At 39.5% G+C, this 27,547-nt stretch overlaps 1 protein-coding gene and 1 non-coding gene across 11 annotated transcripts in view; one reads left to right on the plus strand and one right to left on the minus strand.

The window, feature by feature from the left end:
- ATP11C (ATPase phospholipid transporting 11C) overlaps nt 1-27,547 on the plus strand; it is a 226,964-nt gene that overhangs the window by 39,396 nt on the left and 160,021 nt on the right. The gene's annotated exons all lie outside the window — the stretch shown is intronic.
- Nucleotides 6,293-6,415, minus strand: LOC118654913. Its single transcript, XR_004967155.1, has one exon. It is a non-coding gene; the product is annotated as a U6atac minor spliceosomal RNA (small nuclear RNA).

Raw genomic sequence — 27,547 nt, forward strand, 5'->3', positions numbered from 1 at the left:
TCTGGCAGTCGTTGATCAATCGAGCCTGCAACTAAGGTATGTGCCCCTGACTGCAATTGAACCCATGACCCTTCAGTCTGCAGGCCAACCACTGAACCAAACCGGCTAGGGCAAGAATGGGTCATTTCTTCTGTGTGACTCAGGGTTGGTTCATGGAGGGGCTCTATTGTGAACCACAACTTTTTTGGTACTCTATCAGCTTTTCAACTACCCAAAAAGAGAGAGAGGAAACTCCCCATATCTTTTGTGCCCCTATCCTTGACTTGCCCTTGGATTCATCTTTCTAAATGCAAATCTTGGTTTGTTACTCTCCTGTTAATAGTCTTTCCATTGTCTGTCACACAAACTGACATCTAATTCTTTGGCACAACTTACAAAGCCTTCATCCTGTCTGCTTCATTCTTACCTCCTCAGTCTCATTACACATCATTTTTCCATCAGGTTGTCAGTGCCACAAAACTTCTGTAGTTTCCTGGCTATGTGCTGCTTATGCTGTTCCTGTGACCTGGAATGCTTGCCTCTCTTGTCTTCTGGGTAAACTCTGGGGTGCTAAGAGCCTAATGGGAAATAGTATACAAGGAGGAATAAATCACAGCTGTAGCTTTCCTCTTCCATTAAGGTGCACTCCAGCCTGTTTTCTGTTATTGGACCTTATATATCCCCACTCCTGCCCACCAGATGATTGTAAGCTACTCTAGTCCAGGTAGTTATCTCTATGTCTTCAGTCTTAACACAGAGTCTGGCCCAAAATGGGCAGTCAATAAATATATGTTGGATGAATGAAGACAAGTCTTCTGTAGTCCATTTTTCAGTTTAGGTCTCCCTTGAGGTTTTGAGAATGAATGCTACTTAATTGATTCCTATCACTGTTTTAACCATAGCTCCCTGCAAACCCAGGACCATGCACACTGGCTTATCCACTACTAGACACCTGCCTGTAACTATCACTGAATAGCTTGCCAAACAAGGAGAAAGGCCCTCGGGGGGGGGGGGGGGGGTTGGACAACTCTTTACCTTCTCCGACCCTGCAGTCTCTGTTGCAAGATAAGCTTTTACTGTGTCTCTTCAAAACTCTTAACCAAGAGAAAGAAATTGCACACAATGAAAATGCTTCTTGCCTGCTCTTATAAATCAGAACGAGTAGCCCGGTGCACGAAATTCATGCACATTAAAAGGGAATTAATTGCCCTAACCGGTTTGGCTCAGTGGATAGAGCATCGGCCTGCGGACTCACGGGTCCCAGGTTCGATTCTGGTCAAGGGCATGTACCTTGGTTGCAGGCACATCCCCAGTGGGGAGTGTGCAGGAGGCAGCTGATCGATGTTTCTCTCTCATTGATGTTTCTAACTCTCTATCCCTCTCCCTTCCTCTCTGTAAAAAATCAATAAAATATATTTTTTTTAAAAAGGGAATTAATTAGCAGAGATATTTTAATATTGCTATTTGCCCTTTCTCTATAATAGAAGTGTGAGAGATGAAAGGAAATTAATAAAATGTATATGAAAATAATATATAAATTTATTAATAAATAAACAATAACAAAAGGATATAACAACAGAGGCATGATATAAAAACGACAAAAACATGATATGAAAACAACAAAAACATGATATAAAAACAACAGTGATGCAAACAATGACTGATAAAGTGATTAAACTTATTCTAATATCTCCCTGTACACCACATTAAGAGTGAAAACACTTTCAGAGTGCTTGACTAATTTCCCTTGTGAGGAAGTACTTAGAACTTTAACTGTAACATCAAATGCTCTTCAAACTGGAGAGAAAGCAACATATAACTGACCATGTGCAAAAACCGGTTCAGGTAGGAACATGCCTACTCTGTCTAGAGTTTGTCCTTGTGATTTATTAATAATCATCACAAATGCTGGCATCACGGGAAACCATCGTCGAATCAATTTAAATGGGAGGCCAGTGTCAGATGGAGAGAAATTAATTCTTGGAATCAGAACAGCCTCTCCCTCTGCAGATCCTGTTAATACTTCAGCTTCAATAATGTTAGGTCGTAATCTTTTGATAATAAATCTGGTACCATTACAAAGACCCCATTTACTATTGAGATTTCTCAATAGCATGATGATTGCACCCACTTTCAATTTTAATTTATGACATGGAATTCCCAAAGGAGTAATACTATTCAGAAATTCGATGGGGAAATTTTCTTTTGTTTCTTTGTTATGGGGTGGGGCCACAACATTAGTAACAAAGAAACAGAATTAAAACTTTATTGTGGGGAGCTGCTACAGTGTTTTGGACAGGTTCAAGCCTTGGGCTGATGAGAGGGCCCAGTCCTCTCATTGCCACGTGCAAGTCCCAGCACAATTATAGCCAACAGCTGTAGTTGTAAGCTTGAACCTATGGTCCGAACACGTTGCCCCACGTGCCTGAGTGATGTGGGCTTGATAGAGTTCAGGTGCATGTAGTTGAGTAGGATTGAAACCCAGGAGAATGTAAACATCTTGGTCACGCTCTTACTTTGCCTTGTAGCATCTGCTATAAACTAAAGGCATGGCTGTGTTCATGGTCGCTGTCTCTCAGAGAAGCAGCGTCCCACCAAGACCCGGCTTTCATTCTCTTGTCTGTCTTTTCTAAGCCTTTCAGTTGCCCCACTCAGGTTCACCCCGTGCTGGCATGGCACACCTTAGAAAGATCTGCCTCCACGGTCCCAGGCGGTTTCCTGCTTCAAACTCCACCCTTACAGGAAACAGCTCTGAAACAGCTTGGGGGAAGGCGCAGCTGTTGCCAAGACAGCCCCTGCAGGACTGACTTCCTCTCTATTTGATGAACACCACCCATGGTTTTTATATAAGTAGACTAGAGGCCTGTTGCACGAAGAGATTCGTGCAATAGGCCTTCCCTTCCCTTGGCTGCTGGCAGTGGTTTGCCTCTGGCACCCGGGACCCAGGCCTTCGCTCTGGCCGGGCTCCGGCCGGAGCCAGCCCCGGAGCCGTCAGGCTTCGCTCCGCCGCTTGGAGCCTACATATGCAAATTAACCGCCATCTTTGTTGGGTTGATTTGCATACTCTCCTGATTGGCTGGTTAGTGTAGCGAAGGTATGGTCAATTTACATGTTTGTCTATTATTAGGTAAGATACTTGTAATTTAAGGAGAATTCGTTCTTGAACAGGTTCCTGTTTCATTAGGCAGTCATTTGAATTAGTCATCCACAAACTCAAGCAATTGGTAAGGACAGTTAGTGGCCATTTATTATTTTAGGTTAATTTGTTTCAAATAAATAGCAAATGGGACATTTTGGTCTTAAATTACATATTTATCACCTTACTATAGCCCTCTTTTACACAATTTCATCAATGAGCAGTAAAAGACAAACAAAACTCTTATGACCTTTGTCTTCCCTGTCTTCCTGTCCTTTAATCATGATTTATAGTAAAAATTCAGCATATTTAGTTCTGATTAGTTGTAGATCTCTGCCTAAAATAGTTGGCCATTTCTGCATTGGTATACATTTTTGTTTTGTTTGTGTGTGTTTCAGGTTTATTGAGATATAATTTAGATACAGTAAAAATCACCTTTTTAGGTGTGTATATGTCTATGAATTTTGACAAAATTATATAGTTTGTAGCTACCACTGAAATTAAAATAATATAATTTTTTGTCTTGCAAAATGTTCCCTCATGCTCTGTAGTAATCTCTACCCTACACTGCAAACCCCTGGCAACCACTGGTCTGATTTCTGTCTGTATAGTTTTGTCATTTCCAGAACTTCATATAAATGGGATCAAAATGTATAGCCTTTTGAGTCTGACTTATTTCACTTAGCATAATGCTTTTGAGAGTCATATATGTTGTTGCATTTATTCAGTTTGCTTCCTTTCGTTGCTGGGTAGGATTCCATATGGTACTATATGACTGTACCATACTTTGTTTATCCATTCAACAATTGGTGGACATTTGAAGAATTTATGGTTTTTAATGATTATTAATAAAGTTGCTATAAACATTTGTGTTCAGGTGTTTGTGTAGACATACATATTTATTTCTCTTAGGTAAATACCAAGGAGTGGGATAGCTTGGTTTTATAAATGTGTGTTTAACTTTATAAAAAATTGTCAAACTGTTTTTCAAAGTGACTATACTTTTAAAAATATTTCTATTACTAATATATAAGGCTCCAGTTACTCCAATATCCTTGCCAACATTTTTTTTTTTTTAAATTTTAGCCATTCTAGTAGATGGCTAGTGATAATCTCATTGTAATTTTATTCTTCACTTTTCCTAATAATAAAAGATTTTGACCAATTGTCTGTATGTGTTTGTGTATGTGGACATACACACACACAGCTTTGAGGGTTCTTTTTAAAAAAATATATTTTATTGATTTTTTACAGAGAGGAAGGGAGAGGGATAGAGTTAGAAACATCAATGAGAGAGAAACATCGATCAGCTGCCTCCTGCACACTCCCCACTGGGGATGTGCCCGCAACCAAGGTACATGCCCTTGACTGGAATCGAACCTGGGACCCTTCAGTCCACAGGCCGACTCTCTATCCACTGAGCCTAACCAGTTAGGGCAAGGGTTCTTTATATATTCTGGTTTCAGCCTTTTGTCATATGTGTTTTGTAAATATTTTACTCAGTCTGTATCTTGTTTTATTGTATTTCAAAGATTAAACGTTTTATATTTTGATGAAATTCAGTTTATCATTTTTTTATGGTTCATGTTTCTTTTGCCCTAGGTAAGAAATAATTACCAGACCTAAAATCATGCTGATTTACTTATATTTTTTCTAGAAGTTTTGTAACTTTAGGGTTTGGTTTACATTTCAGTCTATGCTTCATTTCAGGTTGTGTGTATATAGAGTGTCCATTCCAAGTGGTATGTATATAGAGTGAGGTTTGGGTTGAGGTTCATTTTTAAAATATAGGTATGTTGTATTGCTCCAGCACCATTTGTTGGAACACTAAAAGACTATCCTTTGTTTATTGAATTAACTTGGCATCTTTGTCAAAAATCAATTGAAAAAAATATATATATATTTCTGTTCTGCTCTGTTCCATTGACCTATGTGCTGATCCTTTTGCCAAAGTATAGCTTTATATTAAGCCTTGAAATCAGTTGGTTTGAGTTATCCAACTTTTTCTTTTTACAAAGTGTTTTGCTTATCCTAGGACCTAGAGTATTTTTTTTTCTATAAAACTTTTAGAATCACCTTGCAAATTTCAAAAAGAGAAACATGTTTGGATTTTATTTGGAATTGAATTGAATCTGTAGATTAGTTTGGGAGAGAATTGCATTATTGATGAAGTTGAGTCCTTTGATCCATGATTTATCTCTTCAATTACATCTTTGATTTCTCTCATCAATATTTTTAAGATAATTTTCAACATAAGAATCTTACAATACTTTGTTAGATTGATCCCTGAGTATTACATATTTATTGGTGCTTGTAAAAATTTCAGTCTCCAGTTTTTCATTGCTGTATATAAAACTGTAATTTATTTCTGTATAGTGATCTCCTATTTTCCAAACTTGCTGAAGTCACTTATTAGATCTAGTGTTGTTGTTTTTGTAGATTCTTTTTGGACTTTTTGCTTAGATAATTATGTTTCCTATGAGGGGGAAAAGAGGCAGTTTCATTTCTCCTTTCCAATTGTATCTGTATTTCTTTTCTGTGCCTTTTTGCATTAGCTAGGACTTCCATCTGGTATGATGGATAGAAGTGGTAAGTGTGGATTCCTTGTCTTGTTCCTGATCGTAGGGTAAAATCATTCAATCTTTCATCATTAAGTATGAGTTAGCTGTAGTTTTTTTTCATAGATGGAAGTTCCCTTCTAGTTCTAGTTAACTGAGTATTAAAACAATTTTTAAATGGCTATTGAATGAATGTCACACTATTTCTGCATTTCTATAAATAATCACAGAATTTATTCCTTAGACTGTTGATATTGTGAATGACATTGTTTGAGTTATGAATGTTGAACCAACCCTGCATTCCTAGCTAAATTCCATGTGAGCATTATATATTATATTCTCTTATATTTTTACTAGAGGCCCAGTGTACAAATTCATGCATGGGTGGGGTCTCTGGGCCTGGCCAGCAATCGGGGCTGATTTGGACCATGGGAGGTTGGCCAGTGGGGGGTAGTGGGCTGCGGGAGGTTGGCTGGTCGCGGGAGTGCACTGACCACCAGGAAGCAGCTCCTGTGTTGAGTGTCTGCCCCCTAGTGGTCAGTGTGCATCATAGTGACCAGTCATTTGGTTGTTCGGTCGTTTGGTTGTTTAGGCTTTTATATATATATATATAGATGGATAAAAATCGTGGTTAGATTCCACAAAGTTGTTAACAGTCCTTTAGCCTTATGTGTTTTATGGGTCACTAGAAACACTTCTGTCCTTGTTAAGGAACGTGCTGACCTTGCTTATCATACTATACAGGTAGAGTGCTTTTGCTTCCTCTTCATTTGGTCTTCAGGCTATCAAAAAAGAGCAAGAGGAAAGGCAACAAATATACCAAGTGTCTATGTACTAGATAGTGTATAATTATTTAAATTAATCAAATATAATGAGGAATTGAGGTCTATCAAGTAATTTGTACCACTGAAGTTTCGCATCTAGTAAATGGCAGGGTTAGAACTTAAGTTCAGGTTTGTTTACTAAACCCCATTATCAACCCTGTTATACTGTATTGCCTTTCTCTGGAAATGAGTGCATGCATGTGTGTGGGAAGGAGGAAGAGAGTGACATGGACAGGTACAGGGAGTGTGTGAAAGAGACTTACTGAGATTTGGAAAGAGAGAGATGCTCTCCCAACTTTCATTGCCATCTAAAAATCTGGGCTTTTAGATATCTTGGTTTGGATCTCACCTCTGCCATTTACTTGATTTGTGGTACATTTGTCTCACTGAGACTCATTTTTTAAAAATTTGAAATGTGGAATATTAACATGGGGTTGTTATGAGGAATACAGAAAATATATGTAAAGTACCTTGTACATAGAATATGCTCAGTATGGTGATGTCCATTACTATCTGTCATCATTATTGGTTTCCTACCATTAAGTGTACTTTATAACTAGAAATAACTTGGGTTTGGAAAATGCCAAATGTGATTTAGAATTATACCTGCAGTTTGTTTAGTTCTTTTGCCAAAACAGCCTAAAGCAAGTTCCTTTTTATACAAATGGACTTAGTTCTCTCTACTTTTTACCCATTTCCTTCCTAAGTCAAAACAATACCAATTTACTAAATCAATTTGCACATCTGGAACATTTAAAAAGTACTGCCAAATGGTTTGGATTTTAGTAGTGTGTTGGGGGAGCAAATGGTCGTCTTAGCCCAGAGAACTGGAGATGCTATTTTCATTTTACATGGGCAACCAACCATTGATTATTCCCTTACCTCATCCTGATGTGTTCTGACAGTTTCTGAGTCATCATGACTCTTCTATAACTGACATAAACCACTTCAGGCTGTTTGGAGGTAATGACTGCCTTTTTCAATAAGGTTATCTTGGTTATCACAAGTAGGACCCACAAGTTTCTATGTTTTGTCAGTCAAGTCAGGGGGATAGCAATGAGGAAAAAAATTGAGTCTGAGAAAGGATAGCAGGCCATCATCAAATGACCTTTCAGTGCCCAGGACCTCAGGAGGGCTGTTAGCTCCAGCTCCAGCAGTGCATAGCCTTCTACACATTTGTTTTCATTATTATTTGATTTCATAGCAGTACTCTCTCAACTAAATTTGCTGCTTAACAAATGAAACTAAAGGAAAATCCATTGTATTTTGAGAATTTTTGGATATCACATCATCCCTTGATGTTGCAAATCAGAATTGGCAATCACTAGTCTTTTTTTTTTAACAGCTTTACTGAAGTATGATTGCTTTACAAAATACTGTACATATTTAATATATACAACTTGATGAGTTTGAATGTATGTATTCATGTACCCTTGAAATCATCACCACAGTCAGGATAATATACATATCCATTACCTCCTAAAGTATCTTTCTGTCCTTATGTTTTTTTTTATGCGTGTGTATGGTAAGAACTTTTATTTTATTTTTCCCCCAATCATCTAGATCCTTTATTAGTTTTAGAGTTTACACCTCAAATGTGGGTGTATTCTTTTTTTTCCTTTTCTTTTTCTTGGTTAATCCTCACCCAAGGACATTTTTCCATTGATATAGAGAGAGTCAAAGGAGGGGGGAAAGAGAGAGAGAGAGAGAGCGAGAGAGAGACAGACAGACACTTCAGTATGAGATTGATTGGTTACCTCCCACACACACCCCAACCAGGGCCCAGGATAGAGCCTGCAACTGAAGTACGTGCCCTTGACTGGAATCAAACCCGGGATCCTTCAGTCTGTGGGCTGACACTCTATCCACTGAGCCAAACCGGCTAAGACTGTCTGTGTATTATTCTTGCTTTAGTGAAATCATTCACAGTTTTATTGTTCTAAATAGTTCATAGCTTTTGTTGTTTTTCCAAATGCTCTTTTTAAAATATATTTTTTGTCGTTGACAGTATTACAGATATTCCCCATTCTTCTCCCCCCAATTTGCCCCCTCCACCCAGCCCCTGACCCACCCCAGGCCTTTGCCACACTATTGTCTGTGTCTGTGGGCTATGCATATCTTCTATCTATATATATAAAACGCTAAGTGATTGGCTGGTAAAATGCACACTGACCACCAGGGGGGCAGATGCTCAACACAAGAGCTGCGGAGTGATAGCAACTTTGCAGAGTGCCATCTCACTCTGGGACACCTCAGGAGATGTCCGACTGCTGGTTTTGGTCCAATCCCCTCAGGCCAGGCTGAGGGACCCCACCTGTGGGAGGGACCTCGATCACTCTGCAGACACCCTTTGGTGCCGCCCCAGGTGCTACTTTCTAATTTATTTCCTTTCACTGTGCACGAATCCGTGTACCGGGCCTCTAGTGTATAATAATAAGTGTAATATGCAAATCAACTGAACAGCCGAACAGCGGAACAACTGTCTGGACGACCTTCCGTACAAAGCTGGGGCTGCGAGGGCCAAGGCAGCTGGGGCTGCGAGGCCCGAGCCCCTTGCACAAATTTTGTGTTTTGGGCCTCTAGTATATATATAAAAGCCTAAGCGACCAGCTGACTGACCGGTAGCTGTGATGTGCACTGACCACCAGGGGGCAGATGCTCAATGCAGGAGCGGAAACCACAGGCATGGAAACATGGAACAGACTGATGAATCTCAGAGGGGAGGGTGGAGGGTGGGAATAGATTAACCAAAGATCTTATATGCATATTAGAGGCCCCGTGGATTCGGATTCGTGTACCGGTGGGGTCCCTCTGGCCTGGCCTGCAGGGATTGGGCCGAAACTGGCTCTCCTACATCCCCCGAGGGGTCCCAGATTGCGAGAGGGCACAGGCCAGGCCATGGGACCCCACCAGTACACAAATCTGGGCCTCTAGTATGTATATAAGTTTTATTTTTTTAAAATACATTTTATTGATTTTTTACAGAGAGGAAGGGAGAAGGATAGAGAGTTAGAAACATCATTGAGAGAGAAACATTGATCAGCTGGCTCCTACATGCCCCCTACTGGGGATGTGCCTGCAACCGAGGTACATGCCCTTGACCAGATCGAACCTGGGACCACTCAGTCCACAGGCTGACGCTCTGTCCACTGAGCCAAACCGGTCAGGGCTGTATATAAGTTCTTTGGTTAATATCTCTTCTTCCTCCCCACCCTTCTCCCCTCTGAGATCTGTCATTCTGTTCTATGCATCCATGCCTCTGGACCTATTTTGTTCATCAGTTTATTTTGTTCACTAGATTCTACATATAAGTAAGATCATGTGATATTTGTCTTTCTCTAATTTCACTTAGCATAATACTCTCTAGGTCCCTCCATGCTGTCTCAAAGAGTAAGAGATCCCTCTTTTTACAGCTACATAGTATCTCATTGTGTATATTTACTACAGCTTTTTTATGCACTCATCTACTAATGAGTACTTGGGCTGTTTCCAGATCTTAGCTATTGTAAATAATGCTGCTATGAACATAGGGGTTCATATATTTTTTCTGATTGGTGTTTCAGGATTCTTAGGATATATTCCTAGAAGTGGGATCACTGAGTCAAATGGAAGTTCCATTTTTAATTTTTTGAGTAAATTCTATACTTTTTTCCTTGAGATCTACCCTCTTAACAACATTTTAAGTGACAATACAGTATTTTACATTTTACTGTTTTCAGAGCACATTGACCACATCTTCTCATTTCATAAATTAGAGTAGGTTTTATTTCTACTTCATGATGGAAAAAAAAAACAGACCTTAGAGCAGTGATGGCGAACCTATGACACGCGTGTCAGAGATGACATGCGAACTGATTTTTTTGGTTGATTTTTTTGTTAAATGACATTTAAATATATAAAATAAATATCAAAAATATAAGTCTTTGTTTCACTATGGTTGCAAATATCAAAAAATTTCTATATGTGACACGGCACAGAGTTAGGGTTTTTCAAAATGCTGACACGCCCAGCTCAAAAGGTTCACCATCACTGCCTTAGAGATATGTTTTCCCAAAGATCACCATAGGATATTGCACCAATATCTAGAACCCAATTCTGATTTTTGTCCTGTGTTCTGTGCATAAGACTTCTGGGACCTGAGCCTGATCTGGCCCTCTAAATTTTAGTGACCTTCTACACATTCAGAAACTAAATGTGTAATGTCTACTTTGTCCCCACAATTAGGATCAACAATTGTGATTAGATGTCCAACTTCAAAGAGAGTTCGTGAAATAACTAGTTTTGGGAATAACTTCTATCCTTCATAACTGGAACTTAACTTTTCTAGATTGACTATACAGGACCAGCATTTGAACCATAAGGAAAATTCAAATGCTGGTCCTTAACCTTTTGGGTGGTTTTAATTAAAATGTTGGGCAGTGAGTTGAGGCCCAACCTGGTAGATGTGGTACGGCCACTTGAGTAGCTGATTTGTATTAAACAGTATTCTAAGCATTATAGGTACATAGAGATTAAAATGAAACAAAAAATATGATGCTACTCTTTAGGACCTCACAAGCTAACAGACAAGATGGAAGTACACATATAGATGCTTCAATTTTCTACTTCCTCCAGTCCATGCTCCATTCTGCAAGCAGAACAATGTTTTGAAAACCCATGCCCTTTCCTGCTTTAAACTTTCTCATGGTACTCTGTTTCTCAGAGGACCAAGTCCAAGATTCTTAATTAGGCATACAAGACTTCTCTGATTGGCCCAGCTCCCTCTCCCTCTGTATCCACATCTTTCCAGAAGTTCTGGGCATATACCACTCCCTGGAGTGCTCATATCACCTCATGATTTTCATGCCTCTGGGTGTTGACTCATGCTGGGTCCTCTGTCTAGAATTCTGTATTAGTCTGGGTCCTCTGAGAAACAAATTTAGATTTAAACTGGCAAGGATTTTATTAAGGGAAACTGCTGTGTGAGTGACAGTGGGGCGGGAGATCAGGATAGGTGTACCATTTGTCCATGATGCAAGTCTGACCCCTAGTGAAGAGTAGAGAGAGAGTAGAAACTTAGGAAGGTTTTTAGGCTGCTGAGCAGTTGAAGGAAGGTTTTGAAAAGCCTTTGGGGAGTCCAAAGTCAGCAACCCTGTTCCTGTTGTACTTAGTAGTAGGCATTAATCAGGTAGGTACAGTCCATTGGAAGTGTGGCTTCAGTACAAACATTTCTGAGGCAGCAGCTCAGTTGTACTTATAGTTGGCCTTCTTCTAAGCCTTCATAAATACCTTTTCTCTGTCATTCAATTCCTCCTACTTGTCCTTTAAAGGCCAGCTTTAAATGAACCCTCTTCTGGAAAACTTTTCCTTGAAGGAAATTCTCAGCATGTCCACATGGTGGTCCCACTTCCTACAATGATCATTCCCTAATCCCTGCCTGATTAATTTCTAATACACTTACTTGAACCCCTACCACCTATCACAGGACTGAAAAACTAGTAGATGCTCAGGAAATATTTGTTGAGTGAGTGAGTGAGTTGGTAGGACATGGATAAGCAGATAGGAGAGAGAAAATAGTTGAGGCAGAATGAACTGCTTAAGCAAAGCCATAGAAGAGGAAGAATGAAGAAAGCACTGTCTTTTTTTCAAGTAAGTATGTCTTGCCAAAAACCTGTCATTTTGGGGAAAGTACTATGATGCAAAACAGGGAGGGAAGGAGTATCTTCCTGGCTGTTGAAAATGATTCAGATTTGAGAACTTTGTTGAGAAAAAAATGTTTTGAGTATTTCCCGAGAGACTTCTTTCCTGAGAGGAAACAGAGTTCATGGAAATGGAATTTTACTGCTGCCAGGAAAAGTGATAAAGATAAAATCTCATACAACTACTACCAGAATAGAAATTTCCATATAGCAAAGAGATGTCAAAGTTCCAGCTAATGGCTCATATGTGTTCAGTATTAAGTGCAGTTGAATTGTAATTCCATAATGGTATTTGTCCTATTTCGACAATCCAGTTTATAATGTATGAATTAGTGGAGACCCATTCATCTTGACATTTGCTGACTCTGCCAGATGTTGGTCATATTTTTATGGAAATAAACAGAGAGCTGGCCAGGATCCCAAATCACTGCCAACTGCCAACCACTGCCACATGTTTTCAGATGAGATAGACATACTGAAGATAAGACAAAATCACCCCTTATCAGCAATTGGAGATTTAGCTCCTGATCTCTGTGTAATCTTATACTCTGGTGATTGGTTGGGCCGTGTATGAGGCAGGCTCTTCTTTTTGCTCAGGCCCAAGTCTGTCCTATACAGTCTTCTTCATGTCTTGTTTCTCCAGAGTTACCACTTAAAGGGATGAAAGTTTCTTCATTTGTAATGTAAGACTGAAAAAATATTAAAAAAAATATATCAGGGGTTTGCTATGAGGATTCAATCAGGTAATGCATGCTAAGGGCTTAGACTGTGCCTGGCCTAAAGTATTTGTTCAGTAAATGGTAGCTAAGTTTTATTATTGTTATGCAGTAGAAACAAGGGTCTGGGGGTAAAATCTTAACATTTCTAGGTAAGTATTGTCAAAGTTCTTTCTTCATGCATTTGGTGAGTGTCTGTTCTGTGATAAAGTAAATGGGACTCTAGGGACATGGGCTGCTATGACTCATTCTGTAATTATTCTGACATACATAGTTGCTGATACCCATCTCCTCTTCTGACCTGCTATGGAGTACCTTTTCTTTCTCATTGATCCATCTCTCTCACCTTCAAATTTATATTATAATTCTTCTTTAGCTTGAAATACCTAACTTAAGAAAGTCCCTAACTTAAGGAAGACATCCTATCTAATAATAGACAAACATGGTAATTGACTCTACCTCGGCTAGGCCTCCCATTGGCTAATCGGCACAATATGCAAATTAACCGCCAATAAAGATGGCGGCTCATTTGCATACTGTAGGCAGGGCAGGCCAGCGAGAGCCGCCATCCAGGCCCCTGTGTGCCGCCTAAGCCCTGCCCCCAGCCGGGACCCCCGTCTGTGGCCCTGGGCGGAGGGGCTTGGTGGCGCGGAAGCCCTATTCTTGCAGGAATCCTCCTGCAACAGGCTTCTAGTGTGAAAATAAGAAGGGTGCATGATGCATTACTCTCCCTTGATGTTTCTGTTTATCAGATTGGGAAACTCTTTGACAAAACTGTTCTTGCTTTCCATGTCATTTCTTACATTTTAATGGAATCATTCACTTGAGAGACTATCCATTTACTTCTGTTTTTCACTATTAACAATCTTTAATTTCACCAAAGAGCTTCTCTTTCACATGTGTTTACATACATCTCCTAACCATCCCCCCCACCCCCAAGTCTTGCCATAAAATCAAGAGCTACTCCTGTCTCACTTCTCTATTTGAAAGCAAAAAACATGAATTGAATTATGGCTGATAGGAAATAGAATATTACTATTGATAGATGTGTACAAGGCAAATGAAAGCCATACATTAAAAGGGAAGGAGTAGTATTTGAAGTCCCAAAGATATCTCATACTCAATATGTTCAAATCTGAACTCACTCTCTGTACCTTCTCCTCTGTGCCTCTGACAGTCAACTCCCAAGATGTTTCTAAAATGTCTTTATTTCTTCCTCACTCCCATTGCCCTTGCCCTGGCCCTCATCAGCTTGCATCTAGAGGCAATAACTTTCTAGTTCCCTCTCTTCCCCTTTATGACTACAGTGTCATAAGAGGGTGCCTTTTTTTTTCTTTTTAAGCTTTTTAAAAAGTATAAAGTGACACATGGATTTTTAAAAATGAACCATCAATATGTAGCTTAATACAGTATTATAAGGCAAACATACTTAAAATCTTCATCTAGATAAGGAAGTATAACATTGTCAACCACACCAGAAGTCCCTCCAGGTGCCATGTTCCAAATCATAAACCCTCCCTCCTTCCCAAATAAACTATCATTCTGACTTTTAAAGTAGTTATTTCCTTCTAGTTCTTTACCACAAGGGTGCTTTTCAAAACATCAGTCTTGCCATATCTGGTTGCCTCTATGCTAAAGCGTAGGTAATGCTGAAATTCCCTCATAAGTTTTCTCAGGCCTACTTTTGCATCCTCCTTTCTGTGACTACTTCTCTCCCTTAATACCCCAGTCTCTGGTCATACTGGATTATGCACAGGCTTCCAGATACTTCCAGGCACTTGCTCCAGCTTTCTGGAGTCGCCTCTCTTTCCAACTCAAATGTCATTTCTGCTTTGAAGCTGTCCTGGATCTCCCCTCCCTGACATACCTGGGACAGAATGAATTCCTCACATCCCTGTGCTCTGTACCCATTACAGCATTTTACACATGTTCTTTTATTAGCATTTATTATTGTTTCTGGTATCTAACAGATTGCTTAATGCATAGTAGGTGCTCAGGAAATGTTTGTTGAATGAATGAAGCTATGTAATTGACCTTTAATCTGTTTTAAAAATTTTCTTCAGAATTGACAAAGAAATCATATACTTGATCATATGATCAAGTTTCCTTTTCCTTAAGTATTCCTTCCTATTTTACACAAAGTTTTTTAAAAGTTAATTTTATTTTCTGTCAATAACTAACATTTTCGGTATTTAATTTACTATTAGTTGAGTGCCAACTATGTGCCAGACACTGTGCTAAGCCCTGCCTGTGTGTTATTTACTGACTCCTCACTATATTTTCATTTTACAGATTAGGGCACTGAAGCTTAGTGCAGTTAAACAGGTAAGGTCATTAAGCCTAAAAGGAATAAAACTAGAGTTCAAACTCGTGCTCTCCTTACCATTTGGTGTTATTGCTTATTAAGAAAATGTATTCTCGGTTGGAAAGAAATGGACTTACAAGTCCAGGAAGCGCAGAGAACCCCAAACAAAAGGAATCCAAGGAGGACCACACCAAGACACATCATAATTAAAATGCCAAGAGCAAAAGATAAAGAGAGAATCTTAAAAGCAGCAAGAGAAAGACAGTCAGTTACCTACAAGGGAGTACCCATACGACTGTCAGCTGATTTCTCAACAGAAACCATGCAGGCCAGAAGAGACTGGCAAGAAATATTCAAAGTGATGAATAGCAAGAACCTGCAACCAAGATTACTTTATCCAGCAAAGCTATCATTCAGAATAGAAGGTCAGATAAAGAGCTTCACGGATAAGAAAAAGCTAAAGGAGTTCATCACCACCAAACCAGCATTATATGAAATGCTGAAAGGTATTCTTTAAGAAGAGGAAGAAGAAAAAGGAACTCTTACCACTTGCCACAGCAGGGATGGAACTTGAGAGCGGATAAATACCACAGGATCTCACTCATTTGTGGAATATAATGAACAACATAAGCTGATGAACAAGGACTGATCCAGAGACGGAGAGGCATTGATTGGACTGTCGGGACTTGGAGGGAAGGTAGGGGAGGGTGGGGGTAAGGGGGAAAGATCAACCAAAGGACTTATATGCAAGCATATAGGCCTAATCAATGGACATGGACAACGGGGGGGGTGAGGGCATGAGCGGGGGTGGGGGGGGTGGGGGGTAGAGGGTAACGTGGGGACAAGGACACATATGTAATATCTTAATCAATAAAAAAAAAGAGAAAAAAAAAGAAAATGTATTCTCGGTTGCAAATCATGGATTTTTATGAAATATCTGCAGAGCATGGTTTATTTATGGAAGTATGTTACACATTGTCTCACTATGCTCTAATCCAGCGGTTCTCAACCTGTGGGTCGCGACCCCTTTGGGGGTCGAATGACCCTTTCACAGGGGTCGCCTAAGACCATCGGAAAACACATATATAATTACATATTGTTTTTGTGATTAATCACTATGCTTCAATTATGTTCAATTTGTAACAATGAAATTGGGGGTCACCACAATATGAGGAACTGTATTAAAGGGTTGCAGCATTAGGAAGGTTGAGAACCCCTGCTCTAATCAGTTCTTTACGTTCTTTTCACCTTCCAAAAACTGCTTCTGTTCAGGAGTCTGTCTAGCTCTATTGACTTCAGGTGTGTATTTCTTGTGGCTAATTGGTGGTGGCTTGGTTAATGGCTTTCACTAAGCCACAAGTAAGGAGATTGCTCTTGCACTGGTATCTCTCTTTTCAGGCACATGAATTATTTAGCTTATTGCTGCTGCCTTAAGGGTTGTTTGCCTCATGCCTGGCAAGATGGTAAGTTGTGTCTTTTAAAATTATATTGGTCATTAATGCTAATTGCTATTTCTTAACTTCCCTTTGAGATGCTAAAAGAAAATCTAGGTATAAACAATTAAAGAAGCAATTAAGTGAAAGAACACCAGTACAGGAATTCTCCAATAGCTGGTCCCACATACAAACCATGGGGCTTACAGAAACAGACCAGGGACATTGGAGGAATTAGATCTGAGACAGCAGCAATGGAGCCACAGCCATTTAGGGAATCATTGCTGGTAATTGGGCAGAAAGAAACACAAATGCATGATATCTGGTCTCACACATGTGTCTCTGGCACTGTCAGTATTTGCCTTTTCTCCTTATTAGTATGTCAGCTTTTCCAGGGCAGAAATTATAGTTTTTCTTTGAGCTTTATGCCACTTAGTCCTGCATATGGCATAGATAGGGCATTGCTCACCTGCTAGTGTTTTTTGTCTGTTTTTAAGAACTCTCTTACTGCATTTTGGTTTTTAAAGCCAACTTTTCATTTCAGCAAATTACCAAGGTTCATCAAGAATGTTTGCTTGTGTCAAACCTTATTGCATGTAACTATTTCTTAAAACTAACAAAAGTAACAGCAGCTAAGATTTTTAGTTCCCTTAGCAAATGCTAGGATTTTTTTTGTTTGTTTTGTTTTACTACAGGCATGTCTGATAAATCTGTTAATGGTTTTCAAAGGGTTTTCTTATAAACTTATAGTCCACCTACCCAGAGAAAATTATTAATATTTAAGTAGATTTCTTATTTCAGGCATGGTTTGCTTGGTAGCTTGACATGGTTCTAATAATATTATAAATGTTTCATTTTTGAGAAATCTGCTTTTAGAAATTTTTGCTAAACATTTTCAATGGTGGTAAAAACGCCATAGTGTTATGTTGATAGAGTACATGCCAGATGTCTTGTAAATTTTGTTGTTGTTGATGCTATTATATCTGTTTTCTTTTTTTTATTTCAAGAAAAATGATTTTAAATATAATAATATTACATGCAATAAACATTACTGTCTCAAGAAAAACAATTTTAAATATGATAATGCTACATGCAATAAACACCAATTATTCAAGAAAAATGATCTTACATATAATAATAGTACATGCAATAAACATTAATATTTCAAGAATAAAAGGATTTTAAGTGTAATATTACCAAAACTGTACTAACATAGAATGATATCAGAAAAGTTGTAGAAAATATTAAAAATCTGAAAATAACAGTATTGCTTCTATTATATTGTAGAATATTTTTCCCAATGGCTCTATTTTTGTTCATCAGTTTATGTTGCTCATTATATTCCACAAATGAGGGAGTTACTATGATATTTATCATTCTCTGACTGCCTTATTTCGCTTAGCATGATGCTCTCCAGGTCCATCCATGCTGTTGCAAATGGTAAGAGTTCCTTCTTTTTTACTGCAGGTGTAGTATTCCATTGTGTAGATGTACCACAGTTTTTTAATCCACTCATCTGCTGATGGGCACTTAGGCTGTTTCCAAATCTTAACTATTGTAAATTGCACTGCTGTGAACATAAGGGTGCATATATCCTTTCTGATTGGTGTTTCTGATTTCTTGGGATATAGTCCTAGAAGTGGGATCACTGAGTCGAATGGGAGCTCCATTTTTAATTTTTTGAGGAAACTCCATACTGTTTTCCACAGTGGTTGTACCAGTCTTCATTCCCACCAGCAGTGCATGAAGTTTCCTTTTTCTTGGCATTCTCACCAGCACTTGTCGTTTGTTGATTTGTTGATGATAGCCATTCTGACAGGTGTGAGATGGTACCTCATTGTTGTTTTGATTTGCATCTCTTGGATGATTGATTAGTGACTTTGAGCATGTTTTCATATGTCTCTTGGCCTTTTGTATGTCCTCTTTTGAAAAGAGTCTATTTAGGTCCTTTGCCCATTTTTTGATTGGGTTTATCTTCTTTTTGTTAAGTAGTATGAGTTCCCTGTAAATGTTGGAGATTAAACCCTTATCGGAGATAACATTGGCAAATATGTTCTCCCATGAAGTGGGCTTTCTTGTTTTGTTGATGGTTTCTTTTGCTGTGCAGAAGCTTTTTATTTTGATGTAGTCCCATTTGTTTATTTTCTCTTTAGGTTCCATTGCTCTAGGAACTGTGTCGGTAAAGATATTGCTATGACGTATGTCTGCTATTTTGCTGCCTATGGCTTCTTCTAAGATTTTTATGATTTCCCATCTTACATTTAAGTCCTTTATCCATTTTGAGTTTATTTTTGTGTATGGTGTAAGTTGGTGGTCTAGTTTCATTTTTTGCAGATATCTGTCCAATTTTCCCAACACCATTTATTGAAAAGACTATCTTGACTCCATTATATGCTCTTGCCTCCTTTGTCAAATATTAATGGAAATTGAGCATAATGGCTTGGGTCGATTTCTGGGTTCTCTGTTCTCTTCCATTGGTCTATATGTCTGTTCTTGTGCCAGTACCAGGCAGTTTTGAGAACAGTGTCTTTGTAATATAGTTTGATATCTGGTATTGTGATCCCTCCAACGTTGTTCTTCTTTCTCAGGATTGCTGCAGCTACTCAGGGTCTTTTTTAATTCCATATAAATTTTTGGAGAGTTTGTTCTAGGTCTGTGAAATATTCTGTTGGTATCTTAATGGGGATTTCATTGAATGTATAAATTGCTTTGGGTAGTATGGACATTTTAATTATGTATTTCTACCAATCTATGAACACGGTATATTCTTCCATTTGTTTATGTCTTCCTCTATCTTTTTTCAATGTCCTGTAGTTTTCCAGGTACACGTCTTTTACCTCCTTAGTTAAGTTTATTCTTAGGTATCTTAATTTTTTCGGTGCAATGTTTGTTTGGGATTGTTTTTTTAGTTTCTCTTTCTGTAAGTTCATTATTGGTGTATGAGAAAGCCATAGATTTCTGGGTGTTAATTTTGTATCCTGCTACATTGCCAAATTCATTTGTTAAGTCTAGTAGTTTTTTTGATGGAGTCTTTGGGGGTTTTATGTACAATATCATGTCACCTGCGAATAATGACAATTTTACTTCTTTTTCTTTCCAATTTGGATGCCTTTTATTTCTTCTTCTTGTCTAATCACTATGGCTAACACTTCCAATACTATGTCGAACAGGACTGGTGAAAGTAGGCATCCCTGTCTTGTTCCTGTTCTTAAGGGAAATGGTTTTAGTTTTTGCACATTGAGTATGATGTTGGCTGTAGGTTTGTCATATATGGCCTTTATCATGTTGAGATTTGCTCCTTCTAATCCAACTTTGCTGAGAGTTTTTATCAAAAATGGGTGTTGAATTTTGTCAAATGCGTTTTCTGCGTCTATTGATATGATCTTGTGATTTTTGTCTTTCAGTTTGTTTATGTGATGTATCATGTTTATTGATTTACAAATATTGTACCAGCCTTGCATCCCTGGAATAAATCCCACTTGATCATGGTGTATGATTTTTTAATATATTGCAGGATGCAATTTGCTAATATTTTGTTGAGGATTTTAGCATCTATGTTCATCAGGGATATTGGCCTGTAATTCTCTTTCTTTGAAGTGTCTTCATCTGGTTTTGGAATTGGGATAATGCTGGCCTCATGAAAAGAGTTTGGAAGTGTTCCTTCCTCTTGAATTTTCTGAAATAGTTTGAGGAGTATAAGTAGTAGTTCTTCTTCGAGTGTTTGGAAAAACTCCCCTGTAAAGCCATCTGGACCTGGGCTTTTGTTTGGTGGGAGTTTTTTGATTACTGCTTCTATTTCATCAGTTGTTATTGGCCTATTCAGGTTTTTTTGATTATTCCTGATTCAGTTTTAGGAGATTGTATTTTTCTTGGAATTTGTCTATTTCATCTACATTGTCCAGCTTGTTAGCATATAATTGTTCATAGTATTTTCTTAAAATCCCTTGTATTTCTGTGGTGTCAGTGGTTACTTCTCCACTTCTATTTCTGATTTTATTTATTTGGGTCCTCTCTCTCTGTTTCTTTATGAGTCTGGCTAATGGTTTATCAATTTTGTTTATCCTTTCAAAGAACCAGGTCTTGGTTTCATTGATTTTTTTGTTGTTGTTTTCTTATTCTCTATGTCATTTATTTCTTCTCTAATCTTTATTATATCCTTCCTTCTACTTACTCTGGGCTCTTCCTGTTGTTCTCTTTCTAGTTCTTTAAGTTGTAGGGTTAAATAGTTTATTGCTGATTTTTCTTGTTTTTTGAGGTATGCCTGTAGTGCTATGAACTTCCCTCTCAGGAATGCTTTTGCTCTGTCCCAGAGATTTTGGGTGGTTTTGTGTTCATTTTTATTTTTGTTCCAGGAAGTTTTTGATATCTTTCTTGATCTTGTTGGTAACCCATTCATTGTTTAATAACATGCTATTTAGCCTCTATGTATTTGAATGTTTTGGGGTGTTTTTACTGTAGTTGATTTCTAATCTTATTCCACTGTGATCTGAGAAGATGCATGATATGACTTCAATCTTCTTGAACTTGTAGAGACTTGTTTTGTGTCCTACCATGTGGTGTATCTTTGTGAATGATCCATGTGTACTTGAGAAGAATGTATATTCTGCTGCAATGGGGTGAAATGTTCTATAAATGTCTATTAAATCCATCTTATCCAGGGTTTCCTTTAGAGTCTCTATTTCCTTGTTAAGTTTTTGTCTGAAAAATCTGTTCAGGGAAGTCAGAAGGGTGTTAAAGTCCCCTACTATGACCGTATTGTTGTCAATCTCTCTGTTAAAGTGCTCTAGAAGTTTTTTTCATATATTTAGGTGCACCTATATTGGGTGCATAAATGTTTACCAGGGTTATATCCTCTTGTTGGATCATTCTCTTTAGTATTACATGTAGTGACCTTTGTTGTCTCTTGTGATGGCCTTCATTTTGTCGGATATGAGTATTGCTACTCCAGCTTTTTTTTTTTTCTTTTCCATTTTCATGGAAACATTTTTTCCATCCCTTCACTTTCATCCTGTGTGTATCTTTTGTCTTCAGGTGGGTGTCTTGTAGACAGAATATAGTTGGGTTATGTTTTTGTATCCATTCAGCTACCCTACACCTTTTGATTGGAGCATTTAATCCATTTACATTTAGGGTTATTATTGAGAGGTACTTATTTATAGCCATTTTAATTCTGTATGACTAGGTTTCTCTTCCTGTTTCTTCTTCTCAGCAATCCCTTACAGAAATCCCTTTGGCATTTCTTGTAATGCTGGTTTGGTGGTGATGAACTCCTGTAGCTTTTTTTTTTTTTTTTTTTTTTTTTTTTTTTTGTCTGGGAAGCTCTTTATTGGACCGTCTATTTTGAATGATAGCCTTGCTGGATATGGTAATCTTGTTCTCAGATCCTTGCTTCCCATTACCTTAAGTACTTTATGCCATTCCCTTCTGGCTTGTAGAGTTTCTGATGAGAAATCAGGTGTCAGTCTTATGGAAACTCCTTTGTAGGTAACAGTTTTCTTTTCTCTTGCTGCCCTGAGTCTCTCTTTGTCTTTAATTTTTGGCATTTTAATTATGATGTGTCTGGGTGTGGGTCTGTTTGGGTTCCTCTTGTTTGGGGTTCTCTGTGCCTCCTGAACTTGTTCCTTTACCAGGTTAAGGAAGTTTTCTACCATTATTTCTTCAAACACCTACCCTGTTCCTTTCTCCCTTTTTGCCTCTTCTGGCACACCTGCTATTCTAATATTTTTACATTTCACATTGTCCCGCAGCTCCCTTAACTGTCCTCCTGTTTTTTAATTTTTTTTCTTTTTGGTTCTCTGAGTGATATTTTCAACTCTGCCTTCTAATTCACTTATTTGATCCTCAGCTTCCCCTAATTGGCTGTGTATTCTTTCTAATGGGTTCTTTATCTGTGTTATGTCATTCTTTATCTCAGACTGTTCTTTTTTCATAGTTGCTGTATCTTTTTTCACACTGTTGTGCATTTTTTACCATCCTTAATCTGAACTCTGTTTCAGATAAATTTCTTATCTCTGCTTCATTTATCTCTTCTTCTGAGGAATTCTCTAGTTCTTTCATTTGAAGGTTGTTTCTTTGTTTCCTCATTTTGGTTGTCTGTTTGGATTTGTGATGATGTATTAGGTAGATCCTCTACACCAGTGGTCGCCAACCAGTGGTCTGTGAGGTCCGAAAGTTTGGCTATTGCTGCTCTACACCCCTCAATCTCTAGTGCAGGACAGTATTAAAGACTAATTGGATCAGGCAAAGACTCAAAGCCTCCAGAGACCACCTCTGTCTACAAACTAATAGTATTCCGACTTGAATTGCCCCAGGCAATCGTCTTCAGGTGTATTGAGTTTTTTCAACAGCGAGGCAGTTGCTTCTGCCTGGAGGCTAATTGTTATTTTTAATCTCTTAAGTGGCCTCAGGGCAAGGTGTTTTCCAATAGGGTGTATTGACTCTCTTCCCCCCCAGGCAAGGCAGATGTCTATGTGGGAAAGATTTCCTCCTGTGCATGAGGGAATGACTCAGCCCAGGAAACTTGGGGAGTCTGCCTTCTGAGCTCTATCCCCCGAGTCCCCAGTCTTGACTTCTGCTTTCACACTTTACCCTCTCTCTGCCAGAGCACAAGGTGGGTGGCTCGAAAGGGAATTTTTATGTGTTGGCCCTTCAAGAGGGTGCCCGAACTTTCAGCTGCCACTCCCTGCAGACAGCACCCCACTGCTTTTCACAGCTGGATGTTATGTGCGTACCCTCCTCAGTTTGGTGCTCTCTGCTGGGGAACCCAGCTTTGGGATTAGATCCCAGAGTTCTCAGTGGCAACCCCCACAGCTGAGATATCTACCAGTCTCTATGTGGTCTCCACCTTTGGTCCTTGGGTATTAGGGTTCTCTTCTGTGAATTTCCCGTTAATTTTTCAGGAAGCCTTTCCGTATTTCAGCTGTAATTCCAGCTTGTTCCTGGGAGCATATCCGTGCAGTATCCACCTATTCTGTCTTGTAATTTTTTTTAAAAAAATATTTTTATTCACTAGGGGTTGTTTAAATTGCTTTACACACATTTATCTCCTGGAGTATTCTGACAGAACCTTTGAGTTTGGTTATATTATTGTCCTTGCTTTAAAGTTTGGGATACAAGTGGGTTATCACTTGCACCTCAGATGTCTTATAAAATAAATTCATAGTATTAGGAATTTGAACTGCACTTTCTGCCTCAGTTACTGCTCTGTTTGGAAAGAACACTTGAAAAACATTAGTGTGGGAGGGCTCTTCTGGAGATAATGGTCTTCTCTAGGACCACTATATTTAATCATTTGGGGGGAAACACTATCGCTGTTCTACTTGTTAAAAAAGTGGCTGCGGCATTTTCTTTCAGCTGATACGTCATCAGTAACTTTTCTGGTAAGTTTTTTTTTGAGGGGGGCGGCATGGTTTAAGGCTCTGTTTTGTGGCTGTTGTTTCTTTTCCCAGGCTACTGTATTTTCTGTTATATTGTAAGCTATAGACTGATTTAGTGGCTTATGGTCAACAGTTTGACTCTGTCAATTCCTGATACTGTAGATGAAGCAGTGTGTTTTCTTGTAAGGTAAAATGTATAAGGCTGCTGTTCAATTTGACAGAAAAAAAAATGAGCTAGAAGCACTTCTCAAAAAACCCGCACAACATTTCAGAGACAACTTGTGACTTTTTCATTTTCAAACCTGACCTGTTTCTTAAGAAAATTCCATACCTCCCCAGAGGCCAGGGTGTCTCCAGGTTAATAATGCTCTAGGATTTTTGTTACTGTTCTCAGAAGAATCCCAGATTGGCCCTAACTGGTTTGGCTCAGTGGATAGAGAGTTGGCCTGAGGACCAAAGGGTCTCAGGTTCGATTCCAGTCAAGGGCTCATACCTCGGTTTCAGGCTCCTCCCCATCCCAGGCCCTGGATGGGGCTCATTCAGGAGGCAACCAGTCGATGTGTTTCTTTCACATTGGTATTTCTATCTGTCTTTCCCTCTTCTGATTTCTCTAAAAATCAATGGGAAAATATCCTCTGGTGAAGATTAAAAAAAAAAAAAGGAATCCCAGGTGGGTACCTTGCTTACCCTGATGAAGTGTGTTTGAAGGTGCTTTTCTTTTATTGGCTAAAGAGTATGAGGAAAGGTACCAAGACTCAAGTAGCCAAATGAGAAATCAGGTAGATCCTAGAAACAGATATTACAATGCCTACATTTGTGCAATTTTATTCTGAGAACATGATTGTTTGTTTCATCTTCTTTTCCCAGAATGGAAGTAAATTAATTGGTCATGAAAGTGGTATGATGGCAAGAGTATTGAGTCCTAAATGTTGCCTGGCATGCTTTTCCATCTAGGAATATTTGGAGGAGGTGTGTGATAAGAGAGGGAAGAGATATTAAATTAGATAAGGCATTTGGCTAGACATGGAAATAGATGTCAAGATCCATGCACCACCTGCTAGTAAAGTTAACCAAAGCAAAAGAAATCAGCAAGCCTTTCTCTAGAACCAGATCCCTTTCAGTTTCCTTTCCTCCCCCTTCCTTGCCATCAAATGCCCCTCATTTTTTTGCTCACAGCAAGTGGGGTTTTGATTCCCAAGCTTCCTCACCTCCAGAGATTGGGAGTCACTAGATTTGGCTTGGAGCAGAGAACTCTGCTTTCTGAACAAGTTCCCTGGGGATTCTCTTGCAGACCTCTGCAGAAGCATCATTTGAGAAACCTGGATTCCACCTCGGATCCTCATATCCCAATAATTGGTCAGCCATTGGGAGATCATCTGGAATCAGCATTGAGTATCGGCATGCAGCCACACACATCCACTTGTCCTCTTACACTTTTGACAAAATGGGAACAAATGCATCTCTGTTTAGTTGGGGAAGATCAATTTTGTGTATTCATGTGGTTGCTAGTACTAGCTAAGGATTACTGAGTCTGATGTATACTCTAGCAGGTATAATCTTAGTAAGTCCTCAGAAAAATCTGGTGAAGATAGGAATTGTTTATTTTTTGTATTTTACAGATAAGGCAACAGGGCCAAAGAGTTTAATGACTTATCCAAATCACAAAACTAGTTAGCAGAGCAGGAAGTTTATCTAGGCAAGCTACTCCTGTATACATTCTATTTCTGTTTTTAATGGACCTCAGGTTCAAGAAATTGGAATTAGTTTTCTTGGTTGAAGACTACTTGGGGGCACTCTAACCACTACTGCACTCACTGACTTTGGAGCCAATCCACTTAAAAAAAATGTTTCAGAAGCAAGCCAATTTAGTTTTTGTGTTACTTATTTTTAATAATGCTAAAATACAAATAAAAGCTTACCATCTTAACTACTTTTAAGTGTATGTTTCTGTGGGATTAAGTGCATCCACACTTTTGTGAACTATTGCTACCATCCATTTCCAGAACTCTTTTTATCTTGTAAAACTGAAACTCTGTACCTATCTATATATATATATAAAGAGCCAGGGTCCCTAACGACCAAAGGCTTGACCTAAAACTGTAAGTCAGTGCTGGGTTGCCATGGTGACCCAGCACGGACTGCCAAGGGGGCTGCGGATTAGGCCCAGAGAGAGGCCTCCAGAGAGAGAGGCAGGGTCAGATCTGCAGCCTCAGTGGCAGCTGTTGATCAGTGTTGCCTCTCTCTTTCTCTCCTGGCTTCACCAGCAGCCACACCTCTGTTTCTCTCTGGGCCTCCAGGGGGGCTGCTAATCAACCCCGCCTCTTTGGTCAGGCCCAGAGATAGGCCCAGAGATGCTGACTGGCATAGAAACCGACCAATCAGAACCAAATCTGGGTGAAGTGCCAGGAGCCAATGGCTGCCTAGGAGGTGGAGCTTTTGATGCTGACTGGAATAGAAACCGATGAATCGGAACTTAATCTGGGTGAACTACAAAGGGAGAACCTAAGGTGGGAGCTGAGGAGGGGTTTTAAGGGTAACAGCTGTTTGGTGTAAGGTGTAAGAAAGTGATTCAATTTTTTAATGACCACTTTGGCAGTATAGTGCATATGGCTGACTATCAGTCCAGATATAGGGATTATGTGTTATTGTCTGCTAAGAGCATCTCCTCCTGCCAAAAAAGGCTTTCCCCCCCAATTTAAGCAATCCTGTCCTATATAATCTATCTATACTAATAAAAGGGTAATATGCTAATTAGACTGGATCAACTGGCCATCTTCCGGACATCCGACTTCCTTCTGGACAAAACTATTGTGGTGGGAGCTAAGGCAGAGGCAGTTAGGGGCAATAAGGCTGGCAGGGGGTTAGGGACAATCAGGCCGGCAGTAGAAGGCAGTTGGGGGTGAGATCAGGCCAGCAGGGGAGGGCACTTGGGGGCAAGATCAAGCCGGCAGGGGAGGTCCGTTGGGAGCGAGATCAGGCTGGCAGGGGAGGGCAGTTAGGGATGATCAGGCAGGCAGAGGCAGTTGGGGGCGAGATCATGCCAGCAGGAGAGGGCAGTTGGGGCAAGATCAGGCAGGCAGGCAGGTGAGCGGTTAGAAGCCAGTGGTCCCAGATTGCGAGAGGGATGTCTGACTGCTGGTTTAGGCCCTAAACTGGTGGTTGTACATCCCCCCAAGTGGTCCCCAATTGGAGAGGGTGCAGGCTGGGTGAGGGAACCCCCTCCCCCCACCCTGTGTACAAATTTCATGCACTGGGCCACTAGTCCTGTATAATAAAAGCCTAATATGCTAAGTGTCCAGTCGACCAGTCGGCCATTCAGATAATCAAAGTGTAATATGCTAATGATATGCTAAGGCCAGGGTGCAGACAGTTGATAGGTCGACCATTCGCTATGATGTGCACTGACCACCAGGGGGCAGATGCGCCGACCTGTAGGTTAGCGTGCTGCTGGGGTCCAGCAGGTCGAGACTGAGCGAGATGGGCCAGACACTCCCTGGAGCCCTCCCTCGGTCCCTCCCCGGCTGGCCAACCTCCTACATCCC

Source organism: Myotis myotis, unplaced genomic scaffold, assembly GCF_014108235.1.
Source record: "Myotis myotis isolate mMyoMyo1 unplaced genomic scaffold, mMyoMyo1.p scaffold_m19_p_4, whole genome shotgun sequence".
NCBI classification, from domain to species: Eukaryota; Metazoa; Chordata; class Mammalia; order Chiroptera; family Vespertilionidae; genus Myotis; species Myotis myotis.